The sequence below is a fragment of the Rhodamnia argentea genome, chromosome 5, assembly GCF_020921035.1.
Source record: "Rhodamnia argentea isolate NSW1041297 chromosome 5, ASM2092103v1, whole genome shotgun sequence".
Taxonomy (NCBI): Eukaryota; Viridiplantae; Streptophyta; class Magnoliopsida; order Myrtales; family Myrtaceae; genus Rhodamnia; species Rhodamnia argentea.
Genome location: NC_063154.1, coordinates 28717909 through 28730480, shown reverse-complemented (window position 1 = coordinate 28730480; position 12572 = coordinate 28717909). Strand labels below are relative to the sequence as shown.

Sequence of the window (12572 nt, the reverse complement as noted above, 5' to 3'; positions counted from 1 at the left end):
ATTTTTTACTAAAGTCACGTGTTATGTAAAGCCTTCGTGTGACCTTTTATCTCTGTCTTTAATCATTTGCCCATGTTTAGATACTCTCGTTGTCAATTGAAATAAATCAGCAAAGCATTGGCCCTCGAACTTTTCTCTAAGAATGAATTTGAATCCATCAAAAGCCAAATTCGTAAGTACTTTTGTTGAGAACGACATGAGACATATATTTCTAACCTTTCTTAAATCAAGCAGTAAATTGACTGATTGACTAACTATTATATTAATAAAGTCTAGCCACATCAACGATCGATTTTGGGGTATCATTTTATGAGATTGAGAATGCAATTGTTGTTTCATCTCTGCCCAATTACACACAAATTAGGTGGTAAATATATATACCAAGTGAAATTAGCTTTTGGAAAAGACAAAGAAAATAACCTAAGTATTAAAAACTATTTGTCCATGCTTCCTCACACTAGACTATAAATCGAACAATGTGTTCAATAATCGATTGTTCATTTTCGCACATAAAAATGGCAAAGTCATGCATTTTGAAACCTTTTAAAAATAGCTTGTTATTGTCCCATTCAAAATGCAATTTCCTCCAAACATGTATGATAACACTCATGTCTAGTCCCAATTATTGTCGTACTATTTCGAAAAACCGTGCAGAGTTTTAACTGCGGATTTGGTGGGCCATTTTGCCCGCTAAGCGGTGATGCTGGTTTTGTAGGATTTTTCCTTACGTCAATTGGCATGTTAGGCTGAATAGAAATATTCACATTGGGTGATATATCAATGGGGCACCTGCCGTTACATTTTCCAGAGCCACTCACTTTACATTTTTACCGTTCAATAATTGACCAACCTGTCGACCAGTTTGATTTACCAGATTGTTGTGACCAATTAGGTTTCTTTGACCAACACTAGCCTGACTATTTCAATTATTTTGACTTTGATTAGAAGATTCAAGCCTTTGCATAATTTTTGTAGGGGTTGACTACTCAGACCAACATTATAAATATCAATAAATGAAGAAGACTAGGAATGTACCCGTTGATCTTGGCATCGAGAGGGCATCATTTATGACATTGATGATGGTCGACTTGAGTACATCGGTTATATGACTCACAATGTAGTCGGCCATATCATTTGGTTGCTTTCCAAGTATTCTTCTCATGGTTAATACCACGTTGACATCTGGTGCAGCCTCTCTCAATTACTCATCATTGAGATGCAATTGGAAGATCAACTTCCTCACATTGATTACCTTCTGCCGCTCTCTTAGTGATTGAAGTGTCGGAATGCGCAGTCGTCTCATTACCAGTTTGTGGTAATGGATTGTTGTTGCCAGCAGCATTGCCGGACTCTTGTTGATTTATGATTCTTGCATTGTATTCTCCTCGAATCAACAAAATGTGTCTCACCAAAAGTGCCAACAAGATATTTCACCAAAAATGATGAAATATTCTTTGAGAATGTGGAAGAATCCATATAAATCAATAAAGGTTGCGAAGGGTCCTTTGTTGATTTTGGACGGAAAAGTTAATGACAAGAAATTTAAAGGTATGGAGATTTGATGAATCGTGGCCAGCCATGTAAATGTAGGAAAGTAAAGATATATTTAGAACATTGAAATCCATGATTGATTGTGGGGATTTTATGATATATGGGGTATCTATAACTCTCTATGATAGTGATGTATGATGTTGCATACAAGAGTTACTGAATTTGAAAGAACAAATAACTTTCTAATCTTGTTTCCGGTTTGTTTTACCCGAATTTCTTCGCAATAAAATATCTTTCATCGAAATTTGTTTTTCGGCTTTTAAATGTGATAAAGGGTCTTGTGGCGATCTTGGACAGGAGAAATCTAGATAATAAAAAAATCAACACAAAAAATATGCAAAGATTCAAATAAAATTATACAAACATGGTCCCAACTAGAATTTGACTCGATGGAGAGATTCGATAAGCACAATTCAAAGGAAGTCGATACACATGAATTTGGGAGAACCTATACAATCTATAAGATGAAACCGGAGTATGATTCAATGGAATTACTTAACAAGCACAACTCCTACCCAAAAATAGCGAATCAAACGCACCCAAAACTATGCTAGAGTTTGACTCAATGACAGAGTTTGAATACGCCTCGATGATACATCAGAGTTCGACTCGACGGTGCAAAATCTAAGATAAAGATCAATGTCGGATTTTGACTCGACGGCGAGAATCTGAAAGTTACGACTAAGGAAAGTAAAGTGCATTGCGATAAGTAAAAATAAAATTTATTGATTTGTTCGAGGGGGCTTTATATAACGCTTGATGGTACTTATATTGATTGAGCAGTTACCTACTCTTCGACTAATGTAGCTTTTGGCATGTTGACAACTTCCATGTTCACCATATCCCATGAATCTATTTGACCAAGCCCTTATGTAACTGCCGACTTCCTTTGTATCGGTTCGTTCCTTTTCTTTTACTGGTCGGATAAATCGTGCCCAAATTCTTCCTTTTGAGCCGAGTCTCTGGGGAATTGTTCCAACGCCCAAGTAACTGCCATGCCTTAGCATTGCTTGTATAGGTTCAATCCTCTTCTTCCTTTGTTCATGTGGGCTATACTCACGTTCTTCGTATCTTCAGAAAGTTGTTTTATCATTCAGATAATTATCAATAACTGTTCTTCCACCATGTATTCCAAGGCAAATATCCACCTTTTCTAGCGCGCTCTTGGAAAATATTCAGATGCTTGGCGGGATCATTCCTTGTTGGCACCAATTTTATAGTTATTTCTGTTGAGGTTGATGTCTTGTATTCCGTTATCCGAGAAATTATGAGGCGGTTCCGAAAGGCCTCCTGCGACCGGACAAGACGGGGGTCCGGGGGGGCCGCCCCGGCGGGGGTCGCGGGGCAAGTACCCTCGAGCCGCCAAAGGCGTTTTATGTTCGCTTATAGAATGATTTCTATGGGAAAATTAAATATTTCAGGCTATGTGGGCAATTTTGTAATTTGTGCCATGTAGGGTTTCGCTATATATATTTAGGGCGAAACAGGTCTCTATGATATAGAGAGGGTGTGAGAAAGAGCGGCTGTACACTTTTCTACGTTATTAGTGAAACAGATCTCATCTCCCCGTGGACGTAGGTAGGCGGAACATTTCCGTTGCCGAACCACGTAAATTCTTATATTGTGCGAATTTCCATTACTTTCTTGCATCATTGATAGGATCGAATTTAGATATTCGACAATTTTGTCCATCTTTAATAACTCTTGGTACATGTCATTATCCTTCCCTGGTATTAATAGTCCATTTCATGTTTACTCATTGACAATACTTATTGGAATCCTCACGTGTTCTGCACATGACTTCTTCATGTCTCGATGCTGTCAGGACACTTGCTCTTCATGTGTCTAGCACATGTATCAATCCCTCATGCGCGTGGCATGTGTATCGATGGACAGATTATTTTGAGTGTGAGTACTTTTATGAGATTTTATTCTACAATCTCCTATTATCAAGCAACACGTATCAATAAGAAGTTGTAAAATAACCACTCAGTTGTTATGTTTCGTCGTCAATTCATCATTATTCCCTTCGAGTTCCAACTTTTGGTCATTGATAATTGACGTTTTGTGTCAATAACTTTGTCAGAGAGTTGTCGATTGTTCAGACCAAACTGTTTATCGACTCGGCTTGTCACTTATCTCTAATAACCAAAAGTTGACCATTTTTTAGTGTCCACTATGACCTGTATGATGAACACAAGACTGCTATTTGATGTTTTCAATCTGCAATGAAGAGATCCCAGTAATGAGCAGCGACTTGTATGGAATCCATATATGGAGCATCCTAATGTGGTGTTCACAGTCACATTAGTCTCACCGAAGGAAAAAGCATCGAGAAACACAAGATTGTCCCGTCTATCACTGCAAAAACTGTGCTCAGTCTCAGAAAAAGCTAAAGCAGAGATTCACAATGGAAATTCTGAACTTCTTCAGCACTAAAAATGTACTTGTGATGCTTTCTCTGCTGTTAGAAGAGTAAAATCATTTTGTGCAAGGGTTCTTGAAGATGATGAAATTAAACACGATAGTGCTCAAACACACAGGGTCTCCTTCCTTAAAGAAGCTTCCTTCACAAAGCTGCTCCAGCAACGGCGAGCATCTGGGGACAATTGGTTGGAAGAAGAGAATTGGGTGAAAGCAATTAGATATATAGGTGGACTCAAACTTTTGTAGAGACCCTGCATTGTTCTCTTTCTTCGATTTATAGTTTGTCGAATAAATACACATGTAACCGGAATTTCACTGGTCTCCAGAGAACGTCAGAATGCATCACCATTCAATTGCTTGCAGCTTTCAACCCAAAAAAAAAAAAAATTTACATGCAGCAGAAAGGTTTGCTTTCTTTGATCTGATTATCTAAACAGAACATAGTTTAAGCAGAGATTTTTCTGATGGCATACCAAAGTTTACGCCTAAGTCTCGACATTCCTTCTGAAAATGGAGACTTTGAATTCAATATCATCATTTCTAACAAGCTCGAACACACAGACATCTCCTTCCTTTAGAGAAGTTCCTTTCTGAAACGCGCCCCAACCGGCAGAGAGCTTACCCGAGCCATGTTGTGGGAAGTACAGGAGCTTCACTGGCCATGATCCGTCCAAATGCTTAAGAGTTACGGTTTGCATGCTTCCATTGATGCGTCCCTTAAAAAAAGCACCTCGGATATTCTGCTTAGCTCATTGTTTATCAACAAATGAACTGTGAATAAGAACATAAAAGGTATGATGACTAACACAAGAAATGTCAATATGATGACACCTTACGAGAACCATTATCTCAGGTTCTTCTCTTACCACATTATGCCCCAATAGATTATGTAACCGGATAACTACTTTGAAGGAAGGATACCGAGGCTTGTACTTGTTGGCTGCTTCGACGATGCCTGAGATTGTTTAGAAGTAGAGGTACGAGAAGCCAGCATGGCGGGGCTCACCTTGCGTTTGGAATTTTCCATGCTACCTGAATGAGCCAGGCAGAGAGCATAAGAAAAAATGACACAAAGCCTATGCATTACTGATAGGCTAAGGTTCACACACTTCCTGAATCTTGTGGCAAAATCTTGGCTCCTTGATCAGTTCGGAAGCCTTTCAATTTGGAACCGGATCCAAGATTACAGTGACCATCAGCATCTTCCATCTTAGGCGGGACAAATTCGACAGTGCCGGGGTTCAATTTCTTGCTGTCAGCATAAGTTAGCGAGTAATCTATTTCCGTTGCGCTTTTGTCGAAAATGAGCACGTGAAAATCCAAGTCCCCTACCTATTTGAAGACTAAAAAGTGGCCCTCACGGATAGAGTAATGCTCCGCAAATTCCTTCCATCCCTTTGACAACCAAACCATTTCATCCCATTTTTCCAACTCCACTCTCCAACTTCCACCGTTCGGAACCCTCAAACGCACCGTTTCGGGAAGATTCTGGCCATACTTTCTCACAAACATCTTTGGAATACCCTAGTTTCATAACGTATGAAGTCATCATAAATACGTAAACAAGCGGTGCCAGATTACATTTTATCACGAACTGACTCAAAAGAAAAGGCTAGTGTGTACAAGGCTTCGACCTTCCAAGCCTTGGTACGTCCAAAAGAATTCTTAAAGAAAAGGACTTACAAGCCTTCCAGTGTGAAGTGTGTGAGAGAGTATGATCTTGAAGAAGTGAGGTGTCTCCGGTGCAAAACTTCGCCGGCGCTGTTCATCGTCTCTCCGGAGACGGAAGTCATCCCTCGAGCACAAGTTGTGTAATAGGTAGTAACGTCTGAATCTAACCTAGTTCTGTGGCTTTACATGAGCCAACTTAATTGAATGGAGCATTTAATTGGAGAAGACATTGGTGTCTGGGATGACAGCTACCTTTCGGGAAGCTGCTCATATTCTCTAATGGTGTTAAGATGGAGAAGAGCTTTCGGAATGCTTTCGGAAGCTCATTAAGGAGAACACATTGGGAATCGAACACATTAAATGTCGGACGATTTGGTCGTTGGTAGAAATTACATCACGAATAATGCCAATGAAGCTAAGATTTGTATGTCGCATTAGAAATAAAAACACAGATTTTACTCCGATGTAGCATTAAAAAGAGCGAAAAAAAAAAGTTATGACAGTCAAATGAGTATTATATGAAAGTTATGTCACTCATATTGTTCTTGAGGTCTCGCTTTGCACTCCGAGCTAAAATGAGGGAATTGTTTACTTGGTGGATCTCAGTAGACTATCCTGTGATATATATGAATCGCCAAAGGTAGTAAATGCAGGAAAGTAAAGATAACAATAAAAAAAAAATATTGAGTTTCGTAATTAATTGAAGGGATTCTACAATCAATACACTAGTGATATCTGTTGTGTCCCTGCCTTCTTACGATGGGTTGGCCCATCGAGAATATCAGGTTTGCCCCTGGTACTCAACTCCAGCACCGAAAATTGAGACTTTAAACACAAGATCGTCTCCGTCAATGGCGGCAAATGCTCGCCGACAGGCAGAGCAGAGCGCCACATGCTCGTTCGGACAGCTCCTCATCTTCACCGGTAGCAACTTGTTTGTTTGCCTGAATATGTATCTTGATGAATCCACTAGGAGTACTCTGCTCCGCCCATATTTTCAAACAACCAGTATGAATTTAATGATTGTTTCAGAGATTGTATAGAGTTCGTAGGACTACCAGAGGAAGCTGGTTACTAGAGCAGAGCATCAAATTATCATCTTAAAGCGATGAGATCTATATGGGTATAAAGAATCACTCCGTCATCAAGCTTTTCATGGCGTTTGACCCCTTTTGTATTGGTATTTAACATTTTGACTTACACAGTTAATACTGCAGATGATCAGAACAACGAAGCTGATGACGACAACCCCGCGAAGTATGTGGGGCTTAAAAGGTTATGGCTTGACTATTGCTGGGGAGAGTCCCTCTAGTAACTCCAGTAACAATGGATAACAGAAGATACTTGGAGACGAAACGTTCTAAGATGGGGCACATCTACGGTGCGGAAGTCAATGGCCGCTTGAGCAATCTCATCAGCAAACAGGGCAAGCCAAGCAATAATGTCTCTTCTGATCTGGCTGTGCCTGACTCATTGGAGTCGCCGCTGGACAGTTCCTTTTGTGTTATCGATGGCTCGCAAGATGTATCCCTAATTCGACTTTGCTTGGAATCTATGTGTATTGATCTCCAAAGACCATTGCATGTTTCAAGATAACAGAGTTGGTGCAGGACATTCTTTCTTTCCTTTTTCTGTGATCATCTCAAGGGTGAAAGAAATTACTTCCAGAAATATTTGGCGTCAGATAAGGATTGCTTATGATCTTATATTTCATCGATCCCATGCTGCGGACGAGTTGGATTTATATATTGCCGAACAAAGACGCAAATATGCAAAGAGGTTGGAAATTAGGCAAACACGTTCCCGAAATTTTGGAAGATGCAATGTCCCTGTGTAACGTTCGCTGCTCTCCAAAGAACATCAGGAAATGCATCACCATTCAATTAGTTGCAGCAGTTGATCTGATTAACCAAACAGAACATGGCAAACCGTAGATTTTTTTATAGGCATACCAAAGTTTACGCCTAATTCTTAACATTCCTTCTGAAAAGGGAGACTTTGAGTTCAATATTATCAATTCTAAAAGATCGAACGTGCAGACATCTCCTTTCTTTAGAGAAGTTCCCGAGCCATGTTGTGCGTAGTGCAGGAGCTTCACTGGTCATGAACCGTCCAAACATTAGAGTTGCAGCTTGCATGCTTCCATTGATGTGCCCCTTAAGAAAACGGCCTGCGACAGTCTGCGGAGTTGAGTTTTGATCAGCAAGTGATCTATGAGTAAGAACCCAAAAGGTATGGTAACTAACACAAGTAATGTTGACCAGACCAAATTTTGCACATGAGTACTATTATGTCATGATCTTTTCTTACCACATTTTGCTTCAATAGGTTATGTGACCGGTTGACTACTAAGAAGAAATGATTCTGCAGCTTGGACTTGCTGGCTGGTTCGAGAGATGTAGTTGCCCGCGAACATTAAGAAGTAGAGCTACCAGGAGCCACCATGCCGGGGCTCACCTCGCATTTGGAATTTTCCATGCTACCTAAATTAGTCAGACAGAGAGCATAAGAAAAGGCGATACAAAAGTGTATGCATTACTTACAGGATAAGATTCACAGACCTTCCCAATCTTGTCGCTGAAGCTTTGCTCCTTCATCAGTTTGGACAGCCTGTTAGTCGATCGAAAATGTATCAAGAATAGTGTTAAGAGGTACTGAGATTGAAATCCATAGAATTAATTCCCAATCTTGTCGCTGAAGCTTTGCTTATGATTTAATCGCACTTTTCGAATCTAAGAGCTTGACTGTACATTAAGGAAAATGTTAGGATTTTTGTATGCAATTTCCTGCAATAAAAACAAAAGAAAAGAATGGATATCGAACGATAAGGGAGTTGAAGGAAAAAGAAACCAAATGGGATGCTTAGGTGACTTATGAAATTGAGGATGGTGGGCTCTAAGTAGTTATGCTGACGTGGCAAATGATAGAGGATTTGCTTATTTGGCACATTAATGGTCAATCAATTACAAATAGGTTATCATTTTAAAAGTCATTTACGCCTAACTTTATTGGTTTATTAGCTAATGCGAATTACCTTTTTACCATATACGGTAATATTTTATGGGAGGGTTATGTAACTTGTTTTAGGTGAAGAGGCTATTCTACCCCTGATTTTCAGTTCTTATCAGCAGCTCCCTCTTCTTTTTCAAAACCGTCAGTCAATGAGAAAGAGGGAAATTGGAAATAGAATCACTTACCTCCATAAAAATCTTCCTCATCTCAACCTTTGTGCCTCAGTAACTTCCAAATCTCTATGCCACCAGTAGCATCTGCCCTTCCACTTGGCAGGGACTAGACAAGTTTAAAAAGGTCAAAAAAGTTTAGAACTTATGGTGCTTCGGGCATCGGGCTATTTGAGAAGCAGAGGCGAGCGAAATAAAAAAAAACAACAAAGTAATTTGATCTCACCAATTTTATGTGCATTGTTTATGCTGATAACTTTTGTATGGTTGTATTAAGATCACCCTCCCAATTCTCATCCATGTCATATCTAAACAGTGTCCCCCAATTTAGCTTTGGCATGCTTAGCCTACCCTTAGAAAAGATCTTCATTTTCGGACACTCTTCCACTTCAATCCACAACAAGGATGGAAACCTGAAGCTACAACTTGCGGCGGAGGAGAAGCATTCTAGGCTGGGCAGATTTTGGAGAGTCAAACCTTCTAGCTTCTCAAGAGAAATCGCTTTTCTTTCTTCGTTTTCATTGTTTGCCACTACTTCTTTCATTCTATCACATCCTATTATAGTCATCTTGGTGAGATGCACCAAATTTGTGACCGCTGAAACTGTTCCTAGATATACCAATCCAGAGGAACTCTTCACCACTAACTCCATCAAATTCCGAAAATATGCCATGGCCGGAAATAATGTTGTCAAACCAGGACAATTGCAAACCTCAAATTTGTCGATGCTTTGAAGAATTTTAGTGATTAAATAGTCTTCTCCACAGACACGCTTTAGGTTGGGTAGCTTACTCAACTTAAGTTCTCTTAAATTATCAAGCACCGGATGTTTTCCCTTGTCCACAAGTCCTTCATCGGAGAATATATCTTCAAAGGCAGAATGAAAAACCTCAAGGCTTTTTAGATGGGGAAATCCCTGTATGAGGAAGCTGGAAGGAAAGATGGCATTTTCATCATGAAAACATGCCAATGTTAGTGCTTTTGGCTTGCCAAAGATGTCATCAGAAAATTTTCCATTATGTATCATCCGAATATCCTTATCGATTAATGAAAGTCTCTTTAAGGTGAAATGCCCTGCAAAATTGCCAATACAATGAGAGAAGTAAATTCAACAAGGTTCGGCAATAAATCATGTGCTGTAAAAGGCAAGCCTAAATCATGGGATGCACTCATAATGCTACTAAAACATATGGGATTCCTTGCATTGTCTAAAAATTATAAGTAAGGGGGTTTCGAGTTTTCCTTAGAATGCAGTGGACGTGGAACATAACGGGAGAATTAAAGAATAAAGAAGAATATAGTGAATTAAGGTTCCAATGTTTTTATTTCTAAAATCAAATTAGAGTATTTTTTTTTTAGAGATTGTACAAAATAAGAAAAGAGAAAAAAAGTTCAATGGTGAGAAATGTGAGAACAATGGAGAGGACCATGTGTCAAGTTCTCATTGACTTTCCCAAGTATTAGATAAGGAATATCTTATGTTGTAAAAAACAATCTGTATATATAGTATCATGATATGATTAATATGTAGAGAACATAAAGAAAACTAAGTGCTTTAAATAACAAAGTAGAAATTGAGAGAGAATAGTTGTAGTCATACCCTTTCACACGAAGAGTGTGTTTCTTGGTCTGAAATGTCCCGATCATCATCTCTCTTAGGCCACTTGTTCTTGGTTGCCACAAAAGGAAACATGTTTAGTTTGTCAAAATGTGTCACTCGCAATTCCTTCAAGAATGGCCAGTTCAAAGTAGGCAAGTTAGGGCAGAAACTCTTGAGTTGTGGCATATCATGAAATACCAGAGAGATTAATTGCGGGAAAAGTATTTGAGCAGTAGTGGAGTGTGAAGTGCCATTCCCACTTGCAACTATTTCCTTGATTGCACAAAACTCCACTCTAAGTTTTTCAAATTGGTTTAGACTTGTAGCCACCCAATGTGGAAACATATTTTCAAGGCTCTTACAATTCTCAACCTCTCTTGTGACATCATGTAATCCGGCTTGTTTTGAAGTCTTGAATAAATGAAAAGTCTCATCGATGTATTTCAGTCGAATCTCACTCGGAATTGATCCCTCTCGAGCAGACTAACCAAATGGGAATGGCTAACTAGGAAAATCGAGTATGTGGACCTAAGAACTTGGCCATGGATTGACTCTTTGGCCATGAAAATTGTCGAGGGAATATTTTGGACCAATATAAGCAGATCCTAGAATAATTAAGGAACGATTTGGGTAATACCCTACGCTTGGAACACGGGTGATTCCGTTTGACCTCGTGTGGGTTCCAAACATCCCTAAATTATTTTCTAAGGATCGTGACCATCGGGACTAGTGATTGACCCTCGCAATTGAATGACAACCAAGGTTGCCATGGCTCGAGTAATTTTTAAACGTGATTTTAATCGGGGGTCAATACGCGTAACTCCTAAAAGCCGCTCGTTAGTTTGAGATACGCCGAAAATTCTATTGATCGAGATTGATCGCGAATCAAGCTTCAGAATTTGACGTCGAACCTTCGGGGGTTTCAATAAATAAAATTTTGGACATTTCCTCATCCTGTGTGCAATTCCTTCGCGGTTCGCCCCAAAGAGGTTCGGGAAAAATAGATTTGGACTGGAAATGGAAAATGACCCATTTGCCCTCGAAAAATACCCCATTTTTCACTTGAAACGAAGGGTATTTTGGTCATTTTTCCCCTTGGCCGAATTTTGACTATTTTTGGTAGAGAAAATCACCATTTTACCCCTCTTGACTTTCAAGACACCAAGAATATTCCACCCAATAATTATCTTAACATATATTATTTATTATTTTGGCCCTCTTCTTCTTCATTTTTCAAGAATCCACTCTCTCTCTAGCTCACTTTCTCTCTCTACCTCATACTCCCTCACTTGGCCGAATTCTCTCTCTCACCCTCCATTGCCGAAACCTTCTTCAAGCTTTCACCGGTGTCGCTTTGGATCGCCCAGAGTTGCTAGATCATTGTCGAGTCGCTGGCTGTGTAAGGACCGCCGGAATCGCCGCTTGATTCGAGCTTTTCGCAACCGTTCAACGGAGGTCTTTACGAGTTTTTGAGGTAGGATTATTTCTAAACCTAAATTAGGCGGTTAGGTTGCTAATAGACCTTGTATTTGCAAAATTTTGATGAAGAAATATTTGGAATTGAGCTTGGAAGGGTGCTGGCCGAAAATTTGCAGAATGGAGGAGAGAGAAACATGTTCTTGAGGTGAATGGTGAAGTCAAGAGGATAATTGTTTGGTCAAAGTTTGACCATGGTTACTTTATGTCTAACTATAGTTACTTTATGCTATTGATTAATCATGGTTAGGTTAGTATTTGACTCTAGCTAATTTTTGAACCTGGTTAGTTTATATTTTAACTATAGTTAATTTTATGTGACACAATGTTGTTATGCCATGGTGCTAATTAAATATGGCATTACTATAGTTTAGTACTATAGTCGTAAATTAATTATACGTTAGAAAATTATTATTGTTCGGCCCTGATAAATTCCCACGTTAGTATAATTTTAATTGCACGTTATTCATATATTGCTATGTTAGCATAATATGGTCGCATGGCGTGGATTGGATACTATGGTAGTATTAATTGATCGGGTAGTCTGGATTAATTTTTGGATTAGTGTGAATTAATCGGGTGATCCCGAATTATTAATTCTCTAACTTGAGTGAATCACGTGGTCCCGAACTATTACGAGAAAATGTGAGGGTCGTATTCAATCA

The 12572-nt window shown here is 39.2% G+C and overlaps 1 long non-coding RNA gene across 2 annotated transcripts; it reads right to left on the bottom strand.

Annotated features, from left to right (window-relative positions):
• Positions 1 to 4431: 4431 nt before the first annotated feature.
• LOC115727728 lies at positions 4432 to 9696 on the bottom strand. Of its 2 annotated transcripts, none has more exons than XR_007198496.1 (5): positions 9058 to 9696; positions 8847 to 8940; positions 8211 to 8259; positions 7960 to 8132; positions 4432 to 4718 (listed from the first exon to the last, which is right to left on the bottom strand). It is a non-coding gene; the product is annotated as an uncharacterized LOC115727728 (long non-coding RNA). The 2 variants fall into 2 exon arrangements; XR_007198497.1 differs by lacking the exon at positions 4432 to 4718 and adding an exon at positions 7818 to 7829.
• Between the last annotated feature and the right edge of the window lie 2876 nt (positions 9697 to 12572).